The sequence below is a fragment of the Bos mutus genome, unplaced genomic scaffold (assembly GCF_027580195.1).
Source record: "Bos mutus isolate GX-2022 unplaced genomic scaffold, NWIPB_WYAK_1.1 CTG216, whole genome shotgun sequence".
In the NCBI taxonomy this organism is placed as follows: Eukaryota; Metazoa; Chordata; class Mammalia; order Artiodactyla; family Bovidae; genus Bos; species Bos mutus.
The window spans coordinates 120581-140997 of record NW_027219617.1 but is presented as its reverse complement, the minus strand read 5'-3'; the positions used below and the strand labels follow the sequence as shown (position 1 = coordinate 140997).

Below are 20417 nucleotides of genomic sequence, written 5' to 3'. Positions count from 1 at the left end.
TTAGAAAGTGTTCTAGTTTCATTCTTTTACAAGTGGTTGACCAGATTTCCCAGCACCACTTGTTAAAGAGATTGTCTTTAATCCATTGTATATTCTTGCCTCCTTTGTCAAACATAAGGTGTCCATATGTACATGGATTTATCTCTGGGCTTTCTATTTTGTTCCATTGATCTATATTTCTGTCTTTGTGCCAGTACCATACTGTCTTCATAACTGTGGCTTTGTAGTAGAGCCTGAAGTCAGGTAGGTTGATTCCTCCAGTTCCGTTTTTCTTTCTCAAGATCGCTTTGGCTATTCGAGGTTTTTTTATTTCCATACAAATTGTGAAATTATTTGTTCTAGCTCTGTGAAGAATACTGTTGGTAGCTTGATAGGGATTGCATTGAATCTATAAATTGCTTTGGGTAGTATTCTCATTTTCACTGTATTGATTCTTCCCATCCATGAACATGGTATATTTCTCCATATATTAGTGTCCTCTTTGATTTCTTTCACCAGTGTTTTATAGTTTTCTATATATAGGTCTTTAGTTTCTTTAGGTAGATATATTCCTAAGTATTTTATTCTTTTCGTTGCAATGGTGAATGGAATTGTTTCCTTAATTTCTCTTTCTGTTTTCTCATTATTAGTGTATAGGAATGCAAGGGATTTCTGTGTGTTGATTTTATATCCTGCAACTTTACTATAATCATTGATTAGTTCTAGTAATTTTCTAGTGGAGTCTTTAGGGTTTTCTATGTAGAGGATCATGTCATCTGCAAATAGTGAGAGTTTTACTTCTTCTTTTCCAATTTGGATTCCTTTTATTTCTTTTTCTGCTCTGATTGCTGTGGCCAAAACTTCCAAAACTATGTTGAATAGTAATGCTGAAAGTGGGCACCCTTGTCTTGTTCCTGACTTTAGAGGAAATGCTTTCAATTTTTCACCATTGAGGATAATGTTTGCTGTGAGTTTGTCATATATAGCTTTTATTATGTTGAGGTATGTTCCTTCTATTCCTGCTTTCTGGAGAGTTTTTATCATAAATGGGTGTTGAATTTTGTCAAAGGCTTTCTCTGCATCTATTGAGATAATCATATGGTTTTTGTTTTTCAATTTGTTAATGTGGTGTATTACATTGATTGATTTGCGGATATTGAAGAATCCTTGCATCCCTGGGATAAAGCCCACTTGGTCATGGTGTATGATCTTTTTAATGTGTTGTTGGATTCTGATTGCTAGAATTTTTTTAGGATTTTTGCATCTATGTTCATCAGTGATATTGGCCTGTACTTTTCTTTTTTTGGGATCTTTGTCAGGTTTTGGTATTAGGGTGATGGTGGCCTCATAGAATGAGTTTGGAAGTTTACCTTCCTCTGCAATTTTCTGGAAGAGTTTGAGCAGGATAGGTGTTAGCTCTTCTCTAAATTTTTGGTAGAATTCAGCTGTGAAGCCGTCTGGACCTGGGCTTTTGTTTGCTGGAAGATTTTTTCATTACAGTTTCAATTTCTGTGCTTGTGATGGGTCTGTTAAGGTTTTCTATTTCTTCCTGGTCGAGTTTTGGAAAGTTGTACTTTTCTAAGAATTTGTCCATTTCTTCCTTGTTGTCCATTTTATTGGCATATAATTGTTGATAGTAGTCTCTTATGATCCTTTGTATTTCTGTGTTGTCTGTTGTGATCTCTCCGTTTTCATTTCTAATTTTATTGATTTGATTTTTCTCCCTTTGTTTCTTGATGAGTCTGGCTAATGGTTTATCAATTTTATTTATCCTTTCAAAGAACCAGCTTTTGGCTTTGTTGATTTTTGCTATGGTCTCTTTTGTTTCTTTTGCATTTATTTCTGCTCTAATGTTTAAGATTTCTTTCCTTCTACTAACCCTGGGGTTCTTCATTTCTTCCTTTTGTAGTTGCTTTAGGTGTAGAGTTAGGTTATTTATTTGACTTTTTCTTGTTTCTTGAGGTGTGCCTGTATTGCTATGAACTTTCCCCTTATGACTGCTTTTACTGTGTCCCACAGGTTTTGGGTTGTTGTGTTTTCATTTTCATTCGTTTCTATGCAAATTTTGATTTCTTTTTTGATTTCTTCTGTGATTTATTGGTTATTCAGCAGGATGTTGTTCATCCTCCATATGTTGGAATTTTTAATAGTTTTTCTCCTGTAATTGAGATCTAATCTTACTGCATTGTGGTCAGAAAAGATGCTTGGAATGATTTCTATTTTTTTGAATTTAGCAAGGCTAGCTTTATGGCCCAGGATGTAATCTATCCTGGAGAAGGTTCCATGTGTGCTTGAGAAAAAGGTGAAATTCATTTTTCGAGGGGTGAAATGTCCTATAGATATCCAATTGACTCATGATTCCACTGCTAGGAACCATACTTTAAATATCACAAAAAGAGTTAACTGCAGAATTACTTATTATAGAAAAATATGAGGAAATATAAAGAGGACTGGATACTTCATTGTTAGTGTCTTGTCATAAAGTTAAGAGCATGAGACTACTGAGAACCAGCTAGATCTATATAGACTGATATGCAAAGATCTTGAGACTGAGCAGTAAAATGCAAAAGTTACATACAAAGACATAAATACAACATATATTTGAAATATGCTGTATTGGCAAAGGTGATTGCCTAAACAATCTCAGGCACAGAGTATAGAGACTGCATTGGGAAGGACTGGGAGACACTGGTTTAAGATGGGGCAGGGGTTTATTCTGCACTATTCCATTTTATAAATATTCTGCTTTTACTATTTATTATTATTCAACATACCTTCAATATTTATCTAAGAAATTAAAATATTACACAAAAATTTCATATGTAAGGTAAATAAAATTGAACACAGAGGTTAATCAGCATATCATTAAATATTTTAACTAATACAATAAATGAATGAAATTAAAGACAACAATCTGATTTGAAATAAAATTATGAAAAAGTAGTAAAAGTAAATTAATAAATTAGTAATTACTGTAATAGTATGAAAATGCTGATTACTTCATTATATATTGCTTATTGACTCCCTACTGTAAAGACATTCCATCTTTGCAGGTACAGTGATAAACCAGATTTTATACAGTTTACATTCTTCCAGGGAAACTATTGTAAATCACATGAACATATAGTTCATTCTTCAACAATAATTACTGTAAATCCTTCAAAGACAGAAACAGTTTACTTCAGATTTATGAAGATATTGAACTTTTGGAATTTGGCCAAAATAATGAACTTATTCAATAGTTAATTTCCCTTTTTTTTTTTTTTTCAGAGTAACCTCATAGCATCCATCATCTCTGAGTTTCTCAGAGTGTAGTTTAATGGATTCAGCATGGGGGTTATGACTGTATAAAACACACTCAATGATTTTTCAGTGGGAAAGATCTTAGCAGGTCTTGCATACATGAAAATACAGGGAACAAATAAGCAGAAAATCACAGTGATGTGGGAACCACAGATCTGGAAAACTTTCGACCTCCCTTCCTGACTCAGGTTCTTCAGAGACTGCAGGATGACTCCATAGGAGAAGAGTAAGAGCAGAAACACTATAGCAGAGGTCAGTCTTCCATTGGCCACCACTAAGATGCCAATGACATAGGTGTCAGTACAGACGAGTTTCAATACAGAGAACATGTCACTCATAAAATGATCAATGACATGCAGAAAACCTCCCACATAGCACATTACGTGCAGCACAACACACACCCACTGTTTCATAATAACCAAGTAATGCAAGGGCTTACAAGCAGTCACAGGCCATGACCAACAGAACTGCAATTTCTGATCCACCAAAAAAATGCTCCATGAATAGCTGAGTCATGCAACATTTAAAGGATATGATATTTCCTTCAAGGAACAGATCTAAAATTAAAATGGGAGAAATGGAAGAGGAATAAGTGCATCCATAAATGATAAGCTAGCAAGAAAAAAGTGGATTGGTGACTTCAGGGTCTTACTGACAGCTAGAGTCACAGTTTCCCACAAGAGTCAAAGTGTAGAAGAGCAAGAATATAGCAAAAACAACTTTCTGTTCCTTTGGATCCTGTGTGAGGCCCAGGAGGACAAAATACATTACATTGTTCCTCGGTTCCATCTAGTCTGTACAGGAGCTGAAGCAGTTACTAGTAGTTAAGTCGCTAAGTCGTGTCCAACACTTGGGACCACATGGACTGTAGCCTGACAGGCTCCTCTATCCATGGGATTCTCCAGTCAAGAATACTGGAGTGGGTTGCCATTTCTGGAGCTGAGTTTACATGTTTGAAGCAGTTCATCTACAAATCAAGGTGAAAAAAAAATTAAATACATTGCAAGTTTCCATCTTTTTTATTCATTCAATTTTAACCACGTGTATGGTCATAGCAAACACCCTTTTCCAACAGCAAAAGAGAAGACTCTACACATGGACATCACCAGATGGTCAACACCGAAATCAGATTGATTATATTTTTTGCAGCCAAAGATGGAGAAGCTCTATACAGTCACCAAAAACAAGACGAGGATCTGACTGTGGCTCAGATCATGAACTCCTTATTGCCAAATTCAGACTGAAATTGAAGAAAGTAGGGAAAACCACTATATCATTCAGGAATGATCTAAATAAAACTCCTTATGACTATACCATGGAAGTGAGAAATAGATTAAAGGAGCAAGATCTGACAGATAGAATGCCTAAAGAACTATAGATGGAGGTTCATGACATTGTATAGGAGACAGGGATCAAGACCATCCCCATGGAAAAGAAAAGCAAAAAAGCAAAATGACTGTCTGGGGAGGCCTTACAAATAGCTGTGAAAAGAAGAGAAGCAAAAAGCAAAGGAGAAAAGGAAAGATATAAACATCTGAATGTAGAGTTCCAAAGAATAGCAAGAAGAGATAAAAAAGCCTTCCTCAGCGATCAATGCAAAGAAATAGAGGAAAACAACAGAATGGGAAAGACTAGAGATCTCTTCAAGAAAATTAGAGATACCAAGGGAACATTTCATGCAAAGATGGGCTCGATAAAGGACAGAAATGGTATGGACCTAACAGAAGCAGAAGAGAAGAAGGGGCAAGAATACACAGAAGAATTGTACAAAAAAGATCTTCATGACCCAGATAATCACGATGGTGTGATCACTGACCTAGAGCCAGACATCCTGGAATGTGAAGTCAAGTGGGCCTTAGAAAGCATCATTATGAACAAAGCTAGTGGAGGTGATGGAATTCCAGTTAAGCTATTTCAAATCCTGAAAGATGATGCTGTGAAAGTGTTGCACTCAATATGCCAGCAAATTTGGAAAAGTCAGCAGTGGCCACAGGACTGAAAAATGCGTTTTCATTCCAATCCCAAAGAAAGGCAATGCCAAAGAATGCTCAAACTACCACACAATTGCACTCATCTCACATGCTAGTAAAGTAACGTTCAAAATTCTCCAAGCTATGCTTCAGCAGTACATGAACGGTGAACTTCCAGATGTTCAAGCTGGTTTTAAACAAGGGAGAGGAACCAGAGATCAAATTTCCAACATGCAGTGGATCACCTAAAAAGCAAAAGAGTTCCAGAAAAACATCCTTTTCTGCTTTATTGACTATGCCAAAGCCTTCGACTGTGTGGATCACAATAAACTGTGGAAAATTCTGAAAGAGATGGGAATACCAGACCACCTGACCTGTCTTGAGAAATTTGTATGCAGGTCAGGAAGCAACAGTTAGAACTGAACATGGAACAACAGACTGGTTCCAAATAGGAAAAGGAGTACGTCAAGACTGTATATTGCCACCATGCTTATTTAACTTCTATGCAGAGTACATCATGAGAAATGCTGGGCTGGAAGAAGCACAAGCTGGAATCAAGATTGCTGGGAGAAATATCAATAATCTCAGATATACAGATGACACCACCCTTACGACAGAAAGTGAAGAGGAACTAAAAAGCCTCTTGATGAAAATGAAAGAGGAGAGTGAAAACGTTGGCTTAAAGCTCAACATTCAGAAAACGAAGATCATGGCATCTGGTCCCATCACTTCATGGGAAATAGATGGGAAATAGATGGGGAAACATTGGATGGGAAATAGATGGGGAAACTGTCAGACTTTATTTTTCTGGGCTCCAAAATCACTACAGATGGGGACTGCAGCCATGAAATTAAAAGATGATTACTCCTTGGAAGGAAAGTTATGACCAACCTAGACAGCATATTAAAAGGCAGAGACATTATTTTGCCAACAAAGGTACATCTAGTCAAGGCTATGGTACTTCCAGTGGTCATGTATGGATGTGCGAGTTGGACTGTGAAGAATGCTGAGCACCAAAGAATTGATGTTTTTGAACTGTGGTGTTGGAGAAGACTCTTAAGAGTCCCTTAGACTGCAAGGAGATTCCACCAGTCCATTCTAAAGGAGATCAGTCCTGGGTGTTCTTTGGAAAGAACGATGCTAAATCTGAAACTCCAGTACTTTGGCCACCTCATGCAAAGAATTGACTCATTGGAAAAGACTCTGATGCTGGAAGGGATTGGGGACAGGAGGAGAAGGGGACCACAGAGTATAAGATGGCTGGTTGACATCACCCACTCGATGGACGTGAGTTTGAGTGAACTCTGGGAGTCAGTGATGGACAGGGAGGCCTGGTGTGCTGCAATTCATGAGTTTGCAAAGTTGGACACAACTGAGAGACTGAACTGAACTGAACTGATGGAGTATCTATTTGTGTCCAATGTGTTATGGACATTTTAATTATCAAATCAAATAAGGTACAGTTTCCTTCCCTCAGTGCTATGATGCATAATGAGAGATCAGACAATTCCAGACGCATGTAATAAGTGCCATCATTATGGTTCTGGCACAAAGACAGAAATATAGATCAATGGAACAAAGTAGAAAGCCCAGAGATAAATCCACGCACCTATGGACACTTTATCTTTGATACAGGAGGCAAGAATATACAATGGATTAGACAATCTCTTTAACAATTGGTGCTGGGAGAACTTGTCAACCACTTGTAAAAGAATGAAACTAGAACACTTTCTAACACCATACACAAAAATAAACTCAAAATGGATTAAAGATCTAAGTGTAAGACCAGAAACTATAAAACTCCTAGAGGAGAACATAGGCAAAACACTCTCTGACATACATCACAGCAGGATCCTCTATGACCCACCTCCAAGAATATTGGAAATAAAAGCAAAAATAAACAAATGGGACCTAATTAAACTTAAAAGCTTCTGCACAACAAAGGAAACTATTAGCAAGGTGAAAAGACAGCCTTCAGAATGGGAGAAAATAATAGCAAATGAAGCAACAGACAAACAACTAATCTCAAAAATATACAAGCAGCTCAATTCCAGAAAAATAAACGACCCAATCAAAAATGGGCCAAAGAACTAAACAGACATCTCTCTAAAGAAGACATACAGATGGCTAACAAACACATGGAAAGATGCTCAACATCACTCATTATCAGAGAAATGCAAATCAAAACCACAATGAGTTACCATTTCATGCCAGTCAGAATGGCTGTGATCCAAAAGCCTACAAGCAATAAATGCTGGACAGGTTGTGGAGAAAAGGGAACCCTCTTACACTATTGGTGGGAATGCAAACTAGTACAGCCACTATGGAGAACAGTGTGGAGATTCCTTAAAAAACTGGAAATAGAACTGCCTTATGATCCAGCAATCCCACTGCTGGGCATACACACCGAGAAAACCAGAATTGAAAGAGAGATGTGTACCACAATGTTTATTGCAGCACTGTTTATAATAGCCAGGACATGGAAGCAACCTAGATGTCCATCAGCAGAAGAATGGTTAAGAAAGCTGTGGTACATATACACAATGGAGTATTACTCAGCCATTAAAAATAATACATTTGAATCAGTTCTAATGAGGTGGATGAAACTGGAGCCTATTATACAGAGGGAAGTAAGCCACAAAGAAAAACATAAAAATAGTATGCTAATGCATATATATTAAATTTAGAAAGATGGTAATGACAACCCTGTATGTGAGAGAGTAAAAGAAACACAGATGTATAGAACAATCTTTTGGACTCTGTGGGAGAGGGTGAGGGTGGGGTGATTTGGGAGAATGGCATTGAAACATGTATAATATCATATATGAAATGAATCACCAGTCCAAGTTCGATGCGTGATACTGGTTGCTTGGGGCTGGTGCACTGGGACGACCCAGAGGGATAGTACGGGGAGGGAGGAGGGAGGGGGGTTCTGGATGGGGAACAAGTGTATACCTGTGAGGGATGCATCTTGATGTATGCCAAAACCAATACAATATTGTAAAGTAATTAACCTCTAATTAAAATAAATAAATGTATATTTTAAAAAAATAAAAAGTAAAAGAAAAAAAGAATATTCACAAAATGCAAATGTAATAGTATAAAAAGAATCAATCAATCTTAAATCAGGGAAAGTTTCTTTGAGAAATCAGCTTTAGCTGAGTTTTAAAGAAATAGAGAAAGAACAGGAAAATAGAAAAGGAATTCCATGAAAAGATGTGATATTATATCACAAAGATGTAATATTGAGACCCACACAAGCTACTTTACACATTCAGTGTGAGTAGATCAAACTATGAATAGATGGTCACTGCCCTTAATTGTCTGAGAACTCTGAGACTTCTTTCTGAGGGCTCTTAGTTGGACATTCCTCCTTTTCCTGACGAGCAAATGTTTCATTAGTCAAATTTTGTGTCTGCAGCTATAACTCTACTTTAATTTTCAAACTTGTATAAGCAACATTTCCAATTTTTGACATCTGTAATTGGTTATCAATCTACTATTTATAAACCTACATTTAAATTTTTCCAAAATAAAAAGGTATTTTCCCTTCTATACTGCTGATAAGAATGCAAATTATTTCAGCCAGTATAGAAAACACTATCAGTTCAGTTCAGTTCAGTCACTCAGTCATGTCCGACTCTTTACAACCCCATGAATTGCAGCACGCCAGGCCTACCTGTTCATCACCAACCCCCGGAGTTCACTCAGACTCACGTCCATCAAGTCAGTGATGCCATCCAGCCGTCATATCCTCTATCGTCCCCTCCTCCTCCTGCCCCCAATTCCTCTCAGCATCAGAGTCTTTTCCAATGAGGCAACCCTATGCATGAGGTGGCCAAAGTACTGGAGTTTCAGCTTTAGCATCATTCCATCCAAAGAAATCCCAGGGTTGATCTCCTTCAGAATGGACTGGTTGGATTTACTTGCAGTCCAAGGGACTCTCAAGAGTCTTCTCCAACACCACACTTCAAAAGCATCAATTCTTCAGTGCTCAGCTGTCTTCACAGCCCAACTCTCACATCCATACATGACCACTGGAAAAACCATAGCCTTGACTAGACAGACATTTGTTGGCAAAGTAATGTCTCTGCTTCGGAATATGCTATCTAGGTTGGTCATAACTTTTCTTCCAAGTAGTAAACGTCTTTTAATTTCATGGCTGCAGTCACCATCTGCAGTGATTTTGGAGCCCAAAAGAATAAAGTCTGACACTGTTTCCACTATTTCCCCATCTATTTCCCATGAAGTGATGGGACCAGATGCCATGATCTTCGTTTTCTGAATGTTGAGCTTGAAGCCAACTTTTTCACTCTCCACTTTCACTTTCATCAAGAGGCTTTTTAGTACCTCTTCACTTTCTGCCATAAGGGTGGTGTCATCCGCATATCTGAGGTTATTGATATTTCTCCCGGCAATCTTCATTCCAGATTGTGTTTCTTTGAGTCCATCGTTTGTCATGATGTACTCTGCATATAAGTTAAATAAGCATGGTGACGATATACAGCCTTCACATACTCCTTTTCCTATTTGGAACCAGTCTGTTGTTCCATGTCCAGTTCTAAGTGTTGCTTCCTGACCTGCATACAACTTTCTCAAGAGGCAGGTCAGGTGGTTTGGTATTCCCACCTCTTTCAGAATTTTCCACAGTTTATTGTGATTCACACAGTCAAAGGCTTTGGCTTAGTCAATAAAGAAGAAAGAGATGTTTTTCTGGAACTCTGTTGCTTTTTCCATGATCCAGTAGATGTTGGCAATTTGGTCTCTGGTTCCTCTGCCTTTTCTAAAACCAGCTTGAACATCTGGAAGTTCACGGTTCACATATTGCTGAAAGCCTGGCTTGGAGAATTTTGAGCATTACTTTACTAGCATGTGAGATGAGTGCAATTGTGTGGTAGTTTGAGCATTCTTGGCATTGCCTTTCTTTGGGATTGGAATGAAAACTGACCTTTTCAGTGCTGTGTATTCCTGCTATTCTTTGGAACTCTGCATTCAGATGATATATAAAAAAATATTTATATAAATCTGATATATATAAATCTTTCCTTTGCTCCTTTGCTTTTTGCTTCTCTTCTTTTCACAGGTATTTGTAAGACCAAGGGAATTTTTCATGCAAAGATGGGCTCGATAAAGGACAGAAATGGTATGGACCTAACAGAAGCAGAAGATATTAAGAAGAGGTGGCAAGAATACACAGAAGAACTGTACAAAAAAGATCTTCACAACCCAGATAATCACGATGGTGTGATCACTGACCTAGAGCCAGACATCCTGGAATGTGAAGTCAAGTGGGCCTTAGACAGCATCACTACGAACAAAGCGAGTGGAGGTGATGGAATTCCAGTGGAGCTATTTCAAATCCTGAAAGATGATGCTGTGAAAGTGTTGCACTCAATATGCCAGCAAATTTGGAAAACTCAGCAATGGCCACAGGACTGGAAAAGTCAGTTTTCATTCCAATACCAAAGAAAGGCAATGCCAAAGAATGCTCAAACTACTGCACAATTTGCACTCATCTAGTGCAATTACTAGTAAAGTAATGCTCAATATTCTCCAAGCCAGGCTTCAGCAATACATGAACCATGAACTTCCAGATGTTCAAGCTGGTTTTAGAAAAGGCAGAGGAACCAGAGACCAAATTGCCAACATCTGCTGGATCATGGAAAAGGCAAGAGAGTTCCAGAAAAACATCTCTTTCTGCTTTACTGACTAAGCCAAAGCCTTTGACTGTGTGAATCACAATAAACTGTGGATAATTCTGAAAGAGATGGGAATACCAGACCACCTGACCTGCCTCTTGAGAATTCTGTATGCAGGTCAGGAAGCAGCAGTTAGAACTGGACATGGAACAACAGACTGGTTCCAAATAGGAAAAGGAGTATGCAAGGCTGTATATTGTCACCATGCTTATTTAACTTATATGCAGAGTACATCATGAGAAACACTGGACTGGAAGAAGCACAATCTGGAATGAAGATTGCCGGGAGAAATATCAATAACCTCAGATATACAGGTGGCACCACCGTTATGGCAGAAAGTGAAGAGGAACAAAAAGCCTCTTAATGAAAGTGAAAGTGGAGAGTGAAAACTATGGCTTAAACTCAACATTCAGAAAATGAAGATCATGGCATCTGGTCCCATCACTTCATGGCAAATAGATGGGGAAACAATGGAAACAGTGACAGGTTTTATTTTTTGGGGGGCTCCAAAATCACTGCAGATGGTGACTGCAGCCATGAAATTAAAAGATGCTTGCTCCTTGAAGAAAAGCTATGCCCAACCTAGACAGCATATTAAAAACCAGAGACCTGACTTTGCTGACAAAGGTCCATTTAGTCAAGCTATTGTTTTTCCAGAAGTCATGTATGGATCTGAGAGCTGGACTATAAAGAAGGCTGGGAATCAAAGAATTGATGCTTTTGAACTGTGTTGTTGAGAAGAGTCTTGAGAGTCCCTTGTATTGCAAGGAGATCCAACCAGTCCATTCTAAAGGAGATCAGTCCTGGGTATTCATTGGAAGGACTGATGTTGAAACTGAAACTCCAATACTTTGGCCACCTGATGCAAAGAACTGACTCCTTGGAAAAAGACCCCGATGCTGGGAAAGATTGAAGGCAGGAAAAGAAGGGGCTGACAGAGGATGAGATGGTTGGATGGCATCACTGACTCGGTGGACATGAGTTGAAGCAAGCTCCAGCAGTTGGTGATGGACACGGAGGCCTGGTGTGCTGCAGTCCATGGGGTCGGAGAGTCTGACAGGACTGAGCGCCTGAACTGAACCCATTTGTTGACTGGGTTGTTAATTTATTTTGATATTGAACTATAGGAGCTATTTGCTTATTTTGGAGATTGATTCCTTGTTTGATTAGTTAGTTTGCAAATATTTTCTCCCATTCTGAGAGCTGTCTTTTTTTTACTTACAGTTTCCTTTTATGTGAAAGGTTTTTTAGTTTAACTAGATTCCACTTTTTAATTTATGTTTTATTGTTCATTACTATACCTGGTGGCTCAAAAAAAGATCTTGCAATAGTATTCTGCCTATGTTTTACAATTAGAGTTTTATAGTAACATGGACTGTGGAAACAATTTATATACACAGAGTAAAAGAAAGTTTAAAGTCAAAGGACCTCTCCCAACGATAAACACTCAAACAACACTCTATTAACAAGTTAGTGCACACTCTTTAGATGTGCTTTTGTGTGTAGACCTATGTACTATCATTTACAGGTTTTACTCTATATGGAGGCACATAAAATATTATAATATTCTTGAAATTTTGATTAAAGTTTGTGTGGTCACTTTTTGTCATTATTTATTAAGTTTTCTTCATTTTAATTGCGACCTATTATTCTCTTTTATTGGAGAAGGAAATGGCAACCCACTCCAGTGTTCTTGCCTGGAGAATCCCAGGGATGGCGGAGACTGGTGGGCTGCTGTATCTGGGGTCAGAGTCAGACACGATTGAAGTGACGCAGCATTCCCTTTTATGTTTACAACACAATTCCTTTAACCAGGACATTTTTGCTTGAAATTTATTTTATTTCTACTATTCCTCCTTACATATAGTGCAACAATGAACATTACTTACAGACATCTTTACTTGTTTCTCTTGGAGAAATCTATATCACCAAGAGAAATAAACAAAAAATATGCACATGTTTAAATTTGATAGATTCTGTAGCTTTGTTATCAAATCCGTGAAGCATCTTTTATCCCCAAAAGTAGTGTACTAAAGAGTAATTTTCCCACAAATTAACCAATACTGTCATTATTGTATACATAGTAACCAAATTTTAAGGTAAAAATCATCCAATTTTAATTTGCATCCATTCAATCCTTCATTCATAGACTTTTATTGATGGCATTAATAATAAAACTATATTATTTGTCTCCAGATAATGTTATAGTAGATTAATGTAATGTCTATCAGTTCAGTTCAGTTCAGTCGCCAGTTGAGTCCGACCTTTGTGACCACATGAATCACAGCACGTCAGGCTTCCCTATCCATCACCAAGTCCCGGAGTTCACTCAGATTCATGTCCATCGAGTCAGTGATGCCATCCAGGCATATCTTCCTCTGTCGTCCCCTTCTCCTCCTGCCCCAATCCTCCCAGCATCAGAGTCTTTTCCAATGAGTCAACACTTCACATGAGGTGGCCAAAGTACTGAAGTTTGAGCTTTAGCATCACTACTTCCAAAGAAATCCCAGGGTTGATCTCCTTCAGAATGGACTGGTTGGATTTCCTTGCAGTCCAAGGGACTATCAAGGGTCTTCTCCAACACCACAGTTCAAAACCATCAATTCTTCAGCGCTCAGCTTTCTCACAGTCCAACTCTCACATCCATACATGACCACAGGAAAAACCATAGCCTTGACTAGACGGACCTTTGTTGGCAAAGTAATGTCTCTGCTTTTGAATATGCTATCTAGGTTGGTCATAACTTTCCTTCCAAAGAGTAAATGTCTTTTTACTTTCATGCCTGAAGTCACCATCTGCATTGATTTTGGAGCCCAGAAAAATAAAGTCTGACACTGTTTCCACTGTTTCCCATCTATTTGCCATGAAGTGATGGGACCAGATGCCATGATCTTCGTTTTCTGAATGTTGAGCTTGAAGCCAACTTTTTCACTCTTCACTTTTACTTTCATCAAAAGGCTTTTAGTTCCTCTTCACTTTCTGCAATAAGAGTAGTGTCATCTGCATATCTGAGGTTATTGATATTTCTCCCAGCAATCTTCTTTCCAGCTTGTGTTTATTCCAGTCCAGCGCTTCTCATGATGTACTCTGCATATAAGTTAAATAAGCATGGTGACGATATACAGCCTTCACATACTCCTTTTCCTATTTGGAACCAGTCTGTTGTTCCATGTCCAGTTCTAAGTGTTGCTTCCTGACCTGCATACAACTTTCTCAAGAGGCAGGTCAGGTGGTTTGGTATTCCCACCTCTTTCAGAATTTTCCACAGTTTATTGTGATTCACACAGTCAAAGGCTTTGGCTTAGTCAATAAAGAAGAAAGAGATGTTTTTCTGGAACTCTGTTGCTTTTTCCATGATCCAGTAGATGTTGGCAATTTGGTCTCTGGTTCCTCTGCCTTTTCTAAAACCAGCTTAAACATCTGGAAGTTCACGGTTCACATACTGCTGAAGCCTGGCTTAGAGAATTTTGAGCATTACTTTACTAGCATGTGAGATGAGTGCAATTGTGTGGTAGTTTGAGCATTCTTTGGCATTGCCTTTCTTTGGGATTGGAATGAAAACTGACCTTTTCCAGTGCTGTGGTCACTGCTGAGTTTTCCAAATTGGCTGGCATATTGAGTGCAACACTTTCACAGCATAATCTTTCAGGATTTGAAATAGCTCCACTGGAATTCCATTACCTCAACTAGCTTTGTTCATAGTGATGCTTTCTAAGGCCCTCTTGACTTCACATTCCAGGATGTCTGGCTCTAGGGGAGTGACCACACCATCATGATTATCTGGGTCATGAATATCTTTTTGGTACAGTTCATCTGTGTATTCTTGCCACCTCTTCTTAATATCTTCTGCTTCTATTAGGTCCATACCATTTCTGTCCTTTATCGAGCCCATCTTTGCATGAAATATTCCCTTGGTATCTATAAGTTTCTTGAAGAGATCTCTAGTCTTTCCCTTTCTGTTTTTTTCCTCTATTTCTTTGCATTGATCTCTGAGGAAGGCTTTCTTATCTATTCCTGCTATTCTTTGGAACTCTGCATTCAGATGATATATAAAAAATATTTATATAAATCTGATATATATAAATCTTTCCTTTGCTCCTTTGCTTTTTGCTTCTCTTCTTTTCACAGGTATTTGTAAGACCAAGGGAATTTTTCATGCAAAGATGGGCTCGATAAAGGACAGAAATGGTATGGACCTAACAGAAGCAGAAGATATTAAGAAGAGGTGGCAAGAATACACAGAAGAACTGTACAAAAAAGATCTTCACAACCCAGATAATCACGATGGTGTGATCACTGACCTAGAGCCAGACATCCTGGAATGTGAAGTCAAGTGGGCCTTAGACAGCATCACTACGAACAAAGCGAGTGGAGGTGATGGAATTCCAGTGGAGCTATTTCAAATCCTGAAAGATGATGCTGTGAAAGTGTTGCACTCAATATGCCAGCAAATTTGGAAAACTCAGCAATGGCCACAGGACTGGAAAAGCTCAGTTTTCATTCAATACCAAAGAAAGGCAATGCCAAAGAATGCTCAAACTACTGCACAATTTGCACTCATCTAGTGCAATTACTAGTAAAGTAATGCTCAATATTCTCAAAGCCAGGCTTCAGCAATACATGAACCATGAAACTTCCAGATGTTCAAGCTGGTTTTAGAAAAGGCAGAGGAACCAGAGACCAAATTGCCAACATCTGCTGGATCATGGAAAAGGCAAGAGAGTTCCAGAAAAACATCTCTTTCTGCTTTACTGACTAAGCCAAAGCCTTTGACTGTGTGAATCACAATAAACTGTGGATAATTCTGAAAGAGATGGGAATACCAGACCACCTGACCTGCCTCTTGAGAATTCTGTATGCAGGTCAGGAAGCAGCAGTTAGAACTGGACATGGAACAACAGACTGGTTCCAAATAGGAAAAGGAGTATGCAAGGCTGTATATTGTCACCATGCTTATTTAACTTATATGCAGAGTACATCATGAGAAACACTGGACTGGAAGAAGCACAATCTGGAATGAAGATTGCCGGGAGAAATATCAATAACCTCAGATATACAGGTGGCACCACCGTTATGGCAGAAAGTGAAGGGGAACAAAAAAGCCTCTTAATGAAAGTGAAAGTGGAGAGTGAAAACTATGGCTTAAACCTCAACATTCAGAAAATGAAGATCATGGCATCTGGTCCCATCACTTCATGGCAAATAGATGGGGAAACAATGGAAACAGTGACAGGTTTTATTTTTTGGGGGGGGGGGCTCCAAAATCACTGCAGATGGTGACTGCAGCCATGAAATTAAAAGATGCTTGCTCCTTGGAAGAAAAGCTATGCCCAACCTAGACAGCATATTAAAAACCAGAGACCTGACTTTGCTGACAAAGGTCCATTTAGTCAAGCTATTGTTTTTCCAGAAGTCATGTATGGATCTGAGAGCTGGACTATAAAGAAGGCTGGGAATCAAAGAATTGATGCTTTTGAACTGTGTTGTTGGAGAAGAGTCTTGAGAGTCCCTTGTATTGCAAGGAGATCCAACCAGTCCATTCTAAAGGAGATCAGTCCTGGGTATTCATTGGAAGGACTGATGTTGAAACTGAAACTCCGATACTTTGGCCACCTGATGCAAAGAACTGACTCCTTGGAAAAGACCCCGATGCTGGGAAAGTTTGAAGGCAGGAAAAGAAGGGGCTGACAGAGGATGAGATGGTTGGATGGCATCACTGACTCGGTGGACATGAGTTGAAGCAAGCTCCAGCAGTTGGTGATGGACACGGAGGCCTGGTGTGCTGCAGTCCATGGGGTCGGAGAGTCTGACAGGACTGAGCGCCTGAACTGAACCCATTTGTTGACTGGGTTGTTAATTTATTTTGATATTGAACTATAGGAGCTATTTGCTTATTTTGGAGATTGATTCCTTGTTTGATTAGTTAGTTTGCAAATATTTTCTCCCATTCTGAGAGCTGTCTTTTTTTTACTTACAGTTTCCTTTTATGTGAAAGGTTTTTTAGTTTAACTAGATTCCACTTTTTAATTTATGTTTTATTGTTCATTACTATACCTGGTGGCTCAAAAAAAAGATCTTGCAATAGTATTCTGCCTATGTTTTACAATTAGAGTTTTATAGTAACATGGACTGTGGAAACAATTTATATACACAGAGTAAAAGAAAGTTTAAAGTCAAAGGACCTCTCCCAACGATAAACACTCAAACAACACTCTATTAACAAGTTAGTGCACACTCTTTAGATGTGCTTTTGTGTGTAGACCTATGTACTATCATTTACAGGTTTTACTCTATATGGAGGCACATAAAATATTATAATATTCTTGAAATTTTGATTAAAGTTTGTGTGGTCACTTTTTGTCATTATTTATTAAGTTTTCTTCATTTTAATTGCGACCTATTATTCTCTTTTATTGGAGAAGGAAATGGCAACCCACTCCAGTGTTCTTGCCTGGAGAATCCCAGGGATGGCGGAGACTGGTGGGCTGCTGTATCTGGGGTCAGAGTCAGACACGATTGAAGTGACGCAGCATTCCCTTTTATGTTTACAACACAATTCCTTTAACCAGGACATTTTTGCTTGAAATTTATTTTATTTCTACTATTCCTCCTTACATATAGTGCAACAATGAACATTACTTACAGACATCTTTACTTGTTTCTCTTGGAGAAATCTATATCACCAAGAGAAATAAACAAAAAATATGCACATGTTTAAATTTGATAGATTCTGTAGCTTTGTTATCAAATCCGTGAAGCATCTTTTATCCCCAAAAGTAGTGTACTAAAGAGTAATTTTCCCACAAATTAACCAATACTGTCATTATTGTATACATAGTAACCAAATTTTAAGGTAAAAATCATCCAATTTTAATTTGCATCCATTCAATCCTTCATTCATAGACTTTTATTGATGGCATTAATAATAAAACTATATTATTTGTCTCCAGATAATGTTATAGTAGATTAATGTAATGTCTATCAGTTCAGTTCAGTTCAGTCGCTCAGTTGAGTCCGACCCTTTGTGACCACATGAATCACAGCACGTCGGGCTTCCCTATCCATCACCAAGTCCCGGAGTTCACTCAGATTCATGTCCATCGAGTCAGTGATGCCATCCAGGCATATCTTCCTCTGTCGTCCCCTTCTCCTCCTGCCCCCAATCCCTCCCAGCATCAGAGTCTTTTCCAATGAGTCAACACTTCACATGAGGTGGCCAAAGTACTGAAGTTTGAGCTTTAGCATCACTACTTCCAAAGAAATCCCAGGGTTGATCTCCTTCAGAATGGACTGGTTGGATTTCCTTGCAGTCCAAGGGACTATCAAGGGTCTTCTCCAACACCACAGTTCAAAACCATCAATTCTTCAGCGCTCAGCTTTCTTCACAGTCCAACTCTCACATCCATACATGACCACAGGAAAAACCATAGCCTTGACTAGACGGACCTTTGTTGGCAAAGTAATGTCTCTGCTTTTGAATATGCTATCTAGGTTGGTCATAACTTTCCTTCCAAGGAGTAAATGTCTTTTACTTTCATGCCTGAAGTCACCATCTGCATTGATTTTGGAGCCCAGAAAAATAAAGTCTGACACTGTTTCCACTGTTTCCCCATCTATTTGCCATGAAGTGATGGGACCAGATGCCATGATCTTCGTTTTCTGAATGTTGAGCTTGAAGCCAACTTTTTCACTCTTCACTTTTACTTTCATCAAAAGGCTTTTTAGTTCCTCTTCACTTTCTGCAATAAGAGTAGTGTCATCTGCATATCTGAGGTTATTGATATTTCTCCCAGCAATCTTCTTTCCAGCTTGTGTTTATTCCAGTCCAGCGCTTCTCATGATGTACTCTGCATATAAGTTAAATAAGCATGGTGACAATATACAGCCTTGATGTACTCCTTTTCCTATTTGGAGCCAGTCTGTTGTTCCATGTCCAGTTCTAACTGTTGCTTCCTGACCTGCATACAACTTTCTCAAGAGGCAGGTCAGGTGGTCTGGTATTCCCATCTCTTTCAGAATTTTCCACAGTTTATTGTGATCCACACAGTCAAAGGCTTTGGCATAGTCAATAAAGCAGAAAGATATGTTTTTCTGGAACTCTTTTGCTTTTTCCATGATCCAGCAGATGTTGGCAATTTGGTTTCTGGTTCCTCTGCCTTTTCTAAAACCAGCTTGAACATCTGGAAGTCCACAGTTCATGTATTGCTGAAGCCTGGCTTGGAGAATTTTGAGCATTACTTTACCAGCATGTGAGATGAGTGCAATTGTGTGGTAGTCTGAGCATTCTTTGGCATTGCCTTTCTTTGGGATTGGAATGAAAACTGACCTTTTCCAGTCCTGTGGCCACTGCTGACTTTTCCAAATTTTCTGGGCATATTTAGTGTAGCACTTTCACAGCATAATCTTTCAGGATTTGAAATAGCTCCACTGGAATTCCATCACCTCCACTCGCTTTGTTCGTAGTGATGCTTTCTAAGGCCCACTTGACTTCACATTCCAGGATGTCTGGCTCTAGGTCAGTGATCACACCATCGTGATTATCTGCGTCATGCAGATCTTTTTTGTACAGTTCTTCTGTGTATTCTTACCACCTCTTCTTAATATCTTCTGCTTCTGTTAGGTCCATACCATTTCTGTCCTTTATCGAGCCCATCTTTGCATGAAATCTTCCCTTGGTATCTCTAAGTTTCTTCAAGAGATCTCTAGTCTTTCCCATTCTGTTGTTTTCCTCTATTTCTTTGCATTGATCACTGAAGAAGGCTTCCTTATCTCTTTGTGCTCTTCTTTGGAACTCTACATTCAGATGCTTATATCTTTTCTTTTCTCATTTGCTTTTCAATTCTCTTCTTTTCACAGCTATTTTTAAGGCCTCCCCAGACAGCCATTTTGCTTTTTTGCATTTCTTTTCCATGGGGATGGTCTTGATCCCTGTCTCCTGTACAATGTCACGAACCTCATTCCATAGTTCATCAGGCACTCTGTCTATCAGATCTAGGCCCTTAAATCTATTTCTCACTTCCACTGTATAATCACAAGGGATTTGATTTAGGTCATACCTGAATAGTCTAGTGGTTTTTCTATATAGAGATACAAATGTATACATAAATACAACATACTCATAACTGCTACTGCTAAGCCACTTCAGTCGTGTCCGACTCTGTGCAACCCCATAGATGGCAGCCCACCAGGCTCCCCCGTCCCTGGGATTCTCCAGGCAAGAACACTGGAGTGGGTTGCCATTCCCTTTCCAATGCATGAAAGTGAAAAGTGAAAATGAAGTTGCTCAGTCGAGTCCGACCCTCAGTGACCCCATGGACTTCAACCGTCCAGGCTCCTCCTTCCATGGGATTTTCCAGGCAAGAGTACTGGAGTGGGGTGCCATTTCCTTCTCTGAAAGAAGGTCTATATAGCATTAAATATTTTAAGTAATACCCTAAAAACAATAAATAGAGAAGGTTCTGAACTA

General features: G+C 38.8%; 1 pseudogene; it reads right to left on the bottom strand.

The window, feature by feature from the left end:
- Window positions 1-3245: 3245 nt before the first annotated feature.
- Window positions 3246-19326, bottom strand: LOC138986849 (olfactory receptor 4A47-like; annotated as a pseudogene).
- Window positions 19327-20417: the final 1091 nt, after the last annotated feature.